This window comes from Lacerta agilis, chromosome 2 (genome assembly GCF_009819535.1).
Source record: "Lacerta agilis isolate rLacAgi1 chromosome 2, rLacAgi1.pri, whole genome shotgun sequence".
NCBI lineage: Eukaryota > Metazoa > Chordata > Lepidosauria > Squamata > Lacertidae > Lacerta > Lacerta agilis.
The window spans coordinates 36993563-37005932 of NC_046313.1; positions in this window are offsets into that span (position 1 = coordinate 36993563).

Consider the following 12370-nt stretch of genomic DNA (forward strand, 5'->3'; position numbering starts at 1 on the left):
ACCAGCCTCAGCCTGCCCCCAGCCTGCCCTCATTTGCTTGCCTTCTTACTTAGAACCACAGCAGGGGCTGTTGCTGCCGGCCAGTTTCCTCCTCTATTCTTGCTGTTGCCCCTTGGGAAACTCGGCAGGGAAGGGGCATAACATAGAATTAGCCAGCTCTGCCTGCCATTGGCATTGACTCCACTTGCCGTTGGTTTCTCTGCCTTCCACCCTACCAGCCCAAACGGTCACCAGTTGCCACTGACTTAATTGAAGTGACCACCCATACCTCTGGGTGTGGTTAATGCTAAGATGGGGGGACCACATGTACACTAATTTGGGCCCCATGATGGCAGGATCTAAATATAAGAAAATAAATAAAATCAATTTATTTATCGGTCAGTCTCCCTCGGGAGGTGGTGGATTCTCCTTCCTTGGATGTGTTTAAGCAGAGGTTGGATGGCCATCTGACATGGATGCTTTAGCTGAAATTCCTGCATTGCAGGGGGATGGACTAGAGGACCCTTGGGGTCCCCTCCAACTCTACAATTCTATTGAAGGCTTACTGAAAAGCCCCATTGTATTCAATAGGACTTACTCCCTAGCAAGCAAGTTTAGGATTACATCCTAAATGTATCCACGTGGTACCCCAGGAATATAAGAGAGCCAGTGTGGTGTAGTGGTCAGAGTGTCCAACCTGGGAGACCAGGGTTCAAATCCCCACTTGGCCATGAAGCACACTGGGCAAGCTTAGGCTAGTAACTGCTTAACCTACCTCACAGGGGGCTCTTGTGGGGATTAAATGAGGAGGAGGAGAACCAGGTACATCACCTTGAGAAAAATGGTGGGGAATAATGTTGTGTTTTTAATATTTGATTGGGAGCCACCCAGAGTGGCTGGGGAAACCTAATTAGATGGGCGGGGTATAAATATATTATTATTATTATTATTATTATTATTATTGAATGAATAATGCAATACAGATTTGGGGCTTTGCTCCTAAGAGCTGAATGTATGGGGTATACATTTAAAACATATCAAGGTTATTTCATCCCCAAAGTGCAAACAGAAACTAAACTAAACAAAAAATGTCACCAAAATTTGAGGCCAAACTTCAAAACGTTGCCAGGCAGCATTCCTTCTCACTCAAGGCCTACCTCTGTGGTCTTGGCACACAAACAGACGGGAGCAACAGCATTTTGAACTCTTGCTGCTGCTGTGCAAGAACCTTGAGAGAGTGGAGATGTGCAGCTCCTTGTTTCAGGACTGCTCTATTATTAATAATGAGCTTCAGGGTTTTTATTTATTTATGTTATTCAGGGATGAAATCAAAGCTAACGTTCAGGGACGAGCCAGACGTGCAGCCCCAGCACACAGAGAGTGTCCTAGACAAGGCTTTGACTGGCAAATCTATGAAACTTTTCCAAAGGTTTACTTTGCTGGAGTGAGATTTTATTGAGAGATTATAAAACTTCTATGGCTTTGCCTCTTAAACATGTATGCTCAGCGAGACACTTGCTCTGATGTGAGACCTCCGGGTATAGGGAGGTATATAAATTCAAATAATAATAATAATAATAATAATAATAATAATAATAATAATAGTTGACTTGAGAGCTGATTTGCCCACTGCTACCCATGCATCCACTGTCATTTGAATCCCCTTGCAAATTTTGTGCACAACATTGTAATGGTATGTTAATAGGGCTTCAGATTCAGCAGAGAGCTGCTCTGTCACATGGTAGGATCCGTTATCTTCACTGGACCACCACTGCACTAAAGCAATGGATACAGCTGTAGATAACTCATCAGGATAACTTTTTGGTATATTGATCAACCTACCAGTGAATAAGCATCTTCTCTGAAGTCGGGTCCTGGAGCCAAAGGGTCAAAAGGCTATTCTGTAGTCTCTGACTAGAGTACACACCTGAGAGCATAGAGGGAGATGGGAGTAAAGTAACCTGCACATCCTTTGCTAGTCCTCCAAAGAGCTCAAGGTGGCTTACAGGGTTCTGCTCCTCCCCGTTTTTATCCTCACAACAACCATGTGAAGTAGGTTGGCTAAAAGTTAGTAGGTTGGCTGGAAGGTCATCCAGTGAGCTTTATGGCTGGGTGGAGATTCAAACCCTGGTCTCCCAGGTCTTAGTCCAGCACTCTAACCACACAACCAAACTGGCTCAGTTCAGTGTGTGGAATCAGTTTGGACACAGGTGTAGTTCAGTCTCAGACACAGCTCCCTGTTATTGGCAACTTTCCAGGGAACCAGATAGCAGCCTCTTTTCTACACCACCCTGCAGAGCCTCTCCTGTCTCTGGCGTGGCAGCAGCACAGCAGCAAATCTCGCTGTGCTGCATCTGAGCATTAAAAACCGTCATTTCCTCACATAAATTCACCACTGGATAAAAACCAGCAAGCTGCTCAGTTTCATCCGCAGAACAGAAACCACCCAGGCAGCTGCTGCAGGAGACAAAGCAAATACCTTTGTCTCATTATTGCACTCAGTGTAACTCTGCTAAAGGTTTTGCCACATGATCCATCAAAGCTGATCCCACTCCAGCCAGGGCTGTAGAGGAGGTAGGAAGCCTGTACAGGAGGTGGGAGGGCTGTAGAGGAGGTGGGAGGGCAGCCAGTGTGGTGTAGTGGTTAAGAGCGGTAGACTCGTAATCTGGTGAACCAGGTTCGCGTCTCCGCTCCTCCACATGCAGCTGCTGGGTGACCTTGGGTTAGTCACACTTCTTTGAAGTCTCTCAGCCTCACTCACCTCACAGAGAGTTTGTTGTGGGGGAGGAAGGGAAAGGAGAATGTTAGCCGCTTTGAGACTGCTTTGGGTAGTGATAAAGTGGGATATCAAATCCAAACTCCTCCTCCTCCTCCTCCTCCTCCTCCTCCTCCTCCTCCTCCTCCTCTTCTTCTTCTTCTTCTTCTTCTTCTTCTTCTGTTCAGTAACCCACGTGCACTGTAGATTTACAGCTCAATCCTTTGGCGGTAAATCCCATTGTGTTTGATGAGGCTTACTCCCCTAGTTTGCTTGCATAGGATCGTAGGTGCCGGCTCCCTGGGTGCCTGAGCACCCACAAGATTCCCCATGAAGAGGCCAGGCACCCACAAATTTCAGCACCAGGGCCATGCACACTGCGTGGCACCCACAACCCTGGGCACCCACGGTCACAGAGCCAAGCTGGCACTCCTGCATAGGATTGAGGCTTAGATTGGGCAAAGTAGCTCAAATCCCCCCCTCCGCCCCTGCATCATTATTGTTGGTATAATATTGCAGGTGACAGTCATTGATAGGAGGCTACCTGCTTCGTGCAATTAACTCCGCCCATGATGCCACACCCCTTACTGGCCCCACCCATCACAATCAGGATTCTAAATCATGCAGTGAGCTTCCCTGCATATATCAGGCTCCCTCCTTCAGACCTTCCCCTGAACGTGCAGACAGTGTGTGGGGTGACTTGAGCAGGGCTGGCCAATATCTGCTTTTCAACATGTTGATATATCACCAGCTAAACACCGCAATATGCAGATATATCACAATGTCTGTAGTAAGGATGAGCTGGTAGAGGCATTGGCTGGCTTTTCAGTTCTCCCCACATCGTGATTTTGGCCGGCACCTGCTCTTGCCCCAGCCAGCATGGCTCACAGTGGTGGATGGTGGGAAGTCCAATATTCTTTGGTGGGCACCCTGCAGCAGTAGCATAGGGGGGCTGGGTTTGTTTGTGCCAAAAGCATCAAAAGCATGCTAAGATGCACAGGCCTTGATTGTCTGGTAGGCTTGAGTCCTAGCATGTTTTGCATTAGAAAAGTAAGCAGAGCAGAGCTCAAGGAGCAGGACAGGAAGCAAGTGGAACAAAAGCAATCCAGATGGCCCAAGTCAGTAGCAGTGTTAAGGTGGTGATGAGGGCTTAGGGTTACACTTGGGGGGCACTCTGGGTCAGTGCAAAACAACAAAAACCTAAATCAAATCTGTTAAAAGTTATATGATTTAATTGTTTTATTAAAATAAAACTATAACAACATAAAAAAAATAAGTGCCAGATGCTTAAGTGCTTATCAGTTATCCAGAAGCGTTGTACTCTTTGGCCAGAATACAGGAAAGCGGGAGCTAATTTATTTCTTGCTGAGCTACTGAACTATCTGAATATATTCCCCTTAGCATAACTGAATGATATTGGCTTGAAATGCCTCCTTTCCAGAAAACACAATACAGGGGCCTTCATTTCAACTAGCCTTGCATTGTAATCTCCATTGCAACTAATAACTCAGAGCCAATCAATCATCAATCAAATAATTTAGTATTGTTTTTGTAGATTGGATAAGAGACTATTAATGTATGTATGTATGTATGTATGTATGTATGTATTCATTCATTCATTCATTCATTCATTCATTATTATAAAATGCATTCATGCCCCCACCCTTCCACAACTATCATAGTGCTCAGGGCAAGCATGAATCAATCCTTTCTTGGTGAACCAACTTTGATAGCACACAAGCTTTTAAATCATACAAAGCTGTTCAGCAGATTGAATGAAATGGTAGCAATAACATGTTACTTATAAAGAGAGCAGATACAAACATACAACCAGATGTATAGTAAATAAATCAAAAAGTAAGAAGTGGAATCTCAAAATGCAGGCTTGTTGATGGCCAAAGTTTGTATGTATAAATGTATTTATTTTTAGACACCTGAAACACACACATCAAAAGCAGGCGAAAATTGTTTGGCAAAAATGATTACACTGTATTTAATTTCATTTTTGTCTATCGCATCTTCATTGGGAAATGATTGAAACCTTAAAATGCACATATCCTTGTGATGGTGAGCCCTAGAGAGCAGGAAGGATGATGAAGGGAGTGATGAAGGGAGAAGGGAAGGAGGTTTATAGCATACAAATGTCAGACCGCTCTCAGAGGGTTAGAGTAGGGTCATATATGTCCACAGCCCTTAGCCTTAACATCGGCTCCCCACAGGGCTGTGTGTTGAGTTCCCTGCTCTATACCTTCTATGCGTATGATTGTACAGCTACCCATCTTAGCAACAAAATCATCAAGTTTGCTGATGACACCACTGTGATGGGGCTCATTTCTGAGGGAGATGAGTCCGCCTATCAGGACGAGGTGGAGCGGCTCTGTGGTTGGTGCGGAGAAAATAATCTGGTCCTTAATATCGCTAAGACCAAGGAACTGGCATTGGACTACAGGGGGAAAAAAGGTTCTTTAATTCCTCCTCACTTTCTGCCATCAAGGTTGTGTCATCAGCATATCTGAGGTTGTTGATATTTCTTCCGGCAATCTTAAATGAGTATATGTGGCTGTAAATGTGGGATGGCATTCAATTTCGTTGTACTACGTAAAATGACAATAAAGTATCTATCATCTATCATCTATCTATCTATCATCTATCTATCTTTAAAAAACCACAAAATAAACAGATTTTTTGAAACATGTATTTACTTCTAATAGGTGAATGAAAGATATTTCTCCATTAACAGTCACCTCGATTAGCACACGTCAGCCCCACCATCCTTCTGCACTGGGCTGTAACTCTTTTCAGGAACTAAGCACGTTAGCTAGCCAAAAGTGCAGCCGCAAGCTCGCCCCAGCAGTGTAGAATTTTACAGTGGATTTGATAAAAGACACTTTGCTTTGCATAAACATTTCCATTTTCCAGCATCAGCCCCTTTTGCTTCTTGCATATGTTTCCACTAAAAACCTTTTTTGTAGCTCAAACCCTCAACTGGATTTCTCCAGCATAACATCTGCATGTTCCAACCAGCCCTCCTGTGGGATGCTGAGTGGATTCAAAGGTTACTTTCTGCCTTGGGGCCTCTTCCTTTCACCTCTCCTCTCCTCCAACAAGCTCAGGGAAGTGTTAGTGTGGGCAGGCCAGGCTAGCCTCCCACAAAACCCGAGGCCAATGTCTCTCGCTCTGTTTCCTGCCACCTTGAATAAGAAAGAGTCAACAGACACAGGGCCCTAATTAGAAAAAAAGCACAGCTGTGTTGCATTTTCAAACATGTACATTAATAACACACTCGGAAAGAGCTCTTGAACCGGGGCACTCTTTAAAAAGTTCTGGTTTCCACAGAGCTGGATGCTATACGCTTGCTTTTTTGTTTAAATCTTAATGAGCCAAAGAAACCCTACTTTCCAGGAAAGCCAGATGGTTGAAAGTAAATTAGCTGGGGACCTACAGCCGCCCGCTGTACCAAATTGTTTGACATTCCGACTGGCATGGCAGGAAGTAGGAAACTGTCTGCAGAAATTGCCACAGGATTCCAATGCCCCTCAAAGGGTGCCACGCACTCTCTCTGAGGAAGCCAGCGGATATGCCCCACATCTGCGGTGGCCAATATGCCATGGCAAGTCCAAAATATGAGACAGTGCAAGCTACTGTATATATGGAGCTAATAGGGCTGGCCTGCCTGTGCGGCTAGGTGAGGCAAGTTCCGGACAGCTGCGTTCTGGCAGCAGATCTGACGTCTGTGAAGCACACCCTGCACTTGTCGGCCACTTCCTCCTCCTCCTCCTCCTCCAATGTGGGCCCATCGGCACCCACCACCAGCCACTGCCGCTGGGTTGTGATGGGCGAGCTATGGGTGCACAGCAGATACTGCAGGCTGCAGTATCTTCTGTATTGCCTCTAGTGGCAAAAACATCCTGGACTGGCCCTGGGAGCCAAAATATGGAAGTTCTATTTCTTTCACAAGGTGTTGTGTCTGTTCTACCCAGTGGTGGCTGGTTTGTCTTCCCCACTCAGCCCCTCCTGCTCTAAGCGCTATGGTTTACCTAGCGAAAATGACCTCTCATTTCTCTCACAGAATCTGTGCCGTTTGTCAGCATTCTGCTATGTGCAGCCTCCCTCATAGCGTCTCATGACAACACAAAAACTCAGCCGACAGCTGGTGGGTGGGAAGGTGGGTTTGACTTAAATGCCTTTAATACATTGTCTTATTGAAGTGTGCATGCCTGTCTATAATATCCACAGAGAGAGTTTGATTCTCTTAAGACCAGTGTCCTCAATGCAGTGCTATGGTCACCATGGCAACCTCAGACACTTCATTTGATACCCCTGACCCACCCATTTCCTCCCAGGGATGCCTATTCTGGGGAGAGAGGGGGGCATTCCTGCCTTTTTCTGTTTTATTTGTTTGGAGGTGTTGTCTTATATAGGTTTTGTGCCCTGGAGTGGGGGCAGGTTCTCAGCATCTCCAGTATTTTGTAGTGTCCACAACCATTTCTTAGATTTTGCAAAAGAACCCAGTGCTTGAAGGAATTCTGGAGTGACTTCTCATGGTTTCTCAATGAGAAGCGGACAGTGCCAAGATGTGATTGTACTTTTCACTTATTTATTTTATATATGTTGCAAATGTATATCTTTCCTTTCAAACAAATACTCAAGGCACCTTATGTTCAAGTAATGAAGACAAAGTCCTAAAAATAAAACCAACAGCACAGAACGCCAAAAGAGTCACAACTGCATTGGAACGAACAGCAACAAAGGGCAAAAGCAAGATCTCTGTATACAAACACTAGGGCATCAGTCAGCACTAAGAGCCATATTATGACCATATGCCTTGCAAAATAAATATGCTCTTCAGCACTCTCCTAAACCCAGAAAGTGGTGGCCTCCAATAGATTTCTCTTGGTAAAGCAATTCATAATTTAGGGAGACAACAACAGGCATAAGAATGTCAGATCATAACACAGATGGGCCTGTGCTGCACATATGGACAAACTCACTATTCAGTGACTAATACAGCTAGGGATTGTGGAGAAGAATATCTGCCATCGCAATTCACAGAGAAGGATTTGAGTGGCGGGACAAACTTGTCTGGATCTCCACTGTGATAGTGTGGGGTGAGAACTCCTTGCAGTGAGGATCTGACGATTCCATATTCACATGGAATTCACCACATTTAATTCATCATACCAATGGGAATGAAATGCCATTTTTGTTGCAGTGAGAGTACTGTATGTGCAATTGACTATGGGAGAGAGAGAAAAGATGCTTACAGTCTCCTGTGGGTGCTGTGGAGGAGGGCCACTGGCAAAATGTGGAAATGACTCTGCATTTAGTTTATGGTGCTGCTCCATAACTTCCAAAGCCATCTGGAATCCCCAGCTTTGGAGATCTCTCTCTCTCTCTCTCTCTCTCTCTCTCTCTCTCTCTCTCTCTCTCTCTCTGGCTTATCCTCACTTCCTCTTGTCCCACAGCCTTCCCCTGAGGAGAATCGTTCTTTAGCAATCAAATGGCAATTCAAGTTTTCTCTGGATTGACATTTGCTCCGATTTAGGGTGAAAAAGCAGGCTTCCCCTGGGAAAGGAGTTGGACAAGTGGAAACTGCAGGGAACTGCTCTGACACCTGCTTTCTAGGCATGGGGCAAGCAGAAGTGTGGATGAACCCTCAGTGAGAAATGGCAAGTATGATGTCAGGGTGTCCTCAGCGCACCTCTTTCTTGTGAGGGGCAAAGGTCTACCCATGGCACCAACTTGTAAGTAGTGCTGCCACCAACCTGCTTATAGATGCTTCAAAGTTAGTGGGCTGCAGAGACACCCACATCGCTCAGATGCTTATCTTGGAAATGAGGAAACCGCCAGAAGGCTCTCACCAGTCGCTGCTGGAAGTCAGCCCATCCTTTTCCCAGCTTCCTTGTTATCCCAAACTTTGGAGCGTGATGCTGGAGGCTCGTAGAAGATAAACCGTCGTGATCTAAAGCACCCAGGACTCCAAAATGATGAAGAGATTCTTTTAATAAGTAGGGAAGTGGGGAGAGAGATAAGTAGAGTACTGGATAAAATAAAACATAAACTTGGCATTAAGCTAGCTTGGTGCATACAGCAACTTATGAGGTTCAGTTTACATGCCTGGAGGATGGATGGTTCTCAAAGATGTTCCAGTGAAGGGAAAGACTAATAAAACAAAGCACGTCACCTACATCAACAAAATTGAAGAACTTGGGCCAGTGATACCAGCTTTTCAAAGTCATTTACACCTCCAGCAACCTTCTGCCAACCCTTTGCCTCTTAGCGACCCTCTAGGTACCCACCACCCATTTTGGGAACCACTGTCTTAAGATATCTGGAGCCTGATCACCCCCCTGTGTAGTTATTTCTTTGATTCTGAGGGGTGGGTAAGTTCTCTCTTTTATACAGCAGTTCTTTCCACTTCTATCTCTCTTTGTGCTGAGGTTTCATGATCAGGGCCATTAGAGAAATGGGTGAAGCATGGGGAGTGGACCAGTTAAGGAAGTGGAAACGTAAATATGCCATCTCCTTCACAATTCAGTGGAGATGCTCCATTTCTGCCCTCCATATGAACCTGTTTTTAGTCAAAGGTGCCATGCAAATTCAGCACAGAAGAGGAGAGTGGAAGAAGAGTGCAAGTGGTTGCCGCAAATCAGAATTCCCTGTCTGCAAGCCAATGCATGAAACCACAGTGCCACATCACACTTCAAGTGCAAGAAGGGGGGGAGAAGCATGTGTACACTCATCTAACAGGCCAAAACATATTACCTCCTAGGTAAGTGATGGTGCCAGACTACTACTGTGTGACAGGACCTGCCGTTACCAATTGCAGCCATTGATAGGAACAATTTGTGAGGATCCCAACATCTCATTTCTGAAGCAAGCATCTTTCTACAGGGACTGGCCCAAGACATTTGGTTGCCCGAGATAACAGCCACCTACTGCATTCCACGTTGGCAATTGCAGGGCTCAGTTTTGGGCTGGCATTGTTGTAGCGTGGGGATAGTGATTCAGCAAATGACTTCAGTTCTCTGACATAGCAGGCAGGAGACAGCTTCTTCATGTAACACTCTTTATTCAAGTAAACAAGACTGGGGAACCGAGGAGAGGGAAGCTACATTTATAGGGAAAGTAGACTGGCTAGAAAGGATACATTTTGGAGGGAACAATCTCAAGCAATCACAAAGCTGCCTTTTGGTGGGAACCAATAAGACTGAGGATCCAAATGCAGCAACTTGAATGAACCAATAGTAGCTGTTCCTTCTGGAACAGGAAGGCAGTTACTTTCCCCTAATGTAAATACAGACAATAGTAATACAGACATGCTAACCCTTGAATCAATACACAACAGTCATATTTGGGCAAATGCTGAGGGTCCACATCCTAAGAGGGGACCCATTGGGACTGGCTCCTCCTCATCCCTATTGCAACCTTCTTGTTTGGGCAGAGGGGGTTGAGAAAGGAAACAACTACAGTGGTGGTGCAAATGAGGAAAAGCTTCTGCTGCCTGCTTGCTCAATGGCTTTGGCAAGCAAGAAGGTGGTAGCAATGATAGTGAGGCAGAGGAGTGGGAACACTTGCCAACAATAGAAGTGAGGTGGTAGGCTCATTGAGTGAAGGGAGCCCATTGAAGGTGTCTTGCCCAAGTTCTCCCCTGCCAAATCCCTGGAGCCTCCATAGGGCAGTTGAATCTTACTCAGGGCCATCTTAGTAAGAGGCGGAGGCTGGATGCGGTGCCTCCCAGTATCTGCTCGCCAACCTCATCTGCCTCTGCCATGCTGCGCTGCGCCCGGAGTCTCCTCCCTGCTGGAGGAGCCGCCCTCCAGCCCCGCCGGCAGCGCCGCCCTTGGCTGCCTCCACCATGCTGCACTGTGGCTAGAGCCTCCTCCCTGCTGGAGGAGCCGCCCTCCAGCCCCGCCGGCAGTGCCGCACCCAGAGCCTCCGTCCTGCCGGAAGAGCCACAGGGTGAGAGGCGCTGGAGGGATCCTTGCACCACAGTGCCAGATAAGCTTAAGACAGCCCTGATCTTACTTCAACACTGGTAATGGTGGGGAAGCATCTTCTACCGCACCCAAGAACAGAAGGGTGTTTAGGGGATGCAGGCCAGGCCACATGACACACACGGTCCTGACTTCCAAGACCTTGCCTCCAAGTATCTGCCACCTGAGGCAGTTTCCTCACTCTGCCTGATGGTAGGTCCAGTCATGTTAGTTTGTTAAGAAAATCACTGACTCTGCTGCCTGCTTAGGCTAGCAGGAGCCTGAGTGATTACACACATGTGCTTGGATAACAGCCAGCGCCAAAGTTGTCCCCTCTTCAGAGCTGATGTTTCCCTGATAAAGGGAGAAGCTTTTCAAAGGCTAGAGAAAGCTCTCGGAGACAGGGCAACTCTTACTACTCCCGCTGGGACTATGAACTCTCAATAAATCGCCCTCAGAATGTTTTTTGATGTCAGCTTTACCTCAAGGCCCTACCACAGCTGTGGCTAACTTATAATAAAGTACTTTTGTAAGGAGCAGGATCTCCTTAGATACTGCGGGGGAAGAGGGGGTCCTACTGAAACCATGCAATACGATGGACAGGAAGCAGGGCCTATTTTGCTGACTGTGCAAGTCCCTGGTTCTTAGGGAATTATGGTTGAAACAAACATGTTTCATTATTATTATTATTACTATTACTAAATTAAATTTCTATACCGCCCTTCATCTGAAGATCACAGGTCAGTTTACAATATAAAAACACAAAATATACATACAGGCAACTCCCCATTTACACGGGGTGATGTTCTGAGATACCACGCATTTAAGTGAAATCATGTATGTTGGGAACACCATCGAAGATGCCTGCAAACACCCTCTAAACATCTGGAAAGCCTTGAGAAACCCTTTAAAAAAAATCCGTCAAACTCCACCACAATCACTCCCTCCAAACCTCCATGCTCAAACTCCAACTCTCCACAGGTCTCAAAGGTCAGTGCAAAGCTTCCTAGGTTTGCACTTGCAAAGGCTCATGGGACAGCTAGATGCCAATTTTGCATCATTTTTGCCATTTTCATGCTCTTTTAGGGCCATTTTTGCCCTTTTTGTGCCACTTCCAGGTTCGTGGCAATACGTGCGCTGTTGTGTGTGCCTTGAATGTGCGTAAATGGGGAATTTCCTGTACCATAATAACAAATATAAACAATAACCCCATCCACAGTTTAAAAGGACATAGATTGTTTAACTTGTCAAAGGCCCGGGAGAAGAGGAATGTTTTTGTCTAGTGACTAAAGATATGCAATGAAGGCATCAGGAGAGTATCTGTGGGGACTCTACGATCATCTTTAACTTGTGCTATTTTATAATTGGCCAAACTGCGAGAGGCAGTGAAGGATAGGCGTGCCTGGCGTGCTCTGGTCCATGGGGTCACGAAGAGTCAGACACGACTGAACGACTGAACAACAACAATTTTATAATTATACGAAAAACTCATTATAATTTCTGGCTAGTCTCTATAAACATAATGGGCAATAATACCCTCTCTTCGATGATTTTTTTAAAATAAAAAAACACCACAATTAATGTGAGCATGTGTGTGCGCATGTGTACACCTTTGCCTGTTTTAGAAGCTGGCTATGAAAATAATGGAGCAAGCCTTTCA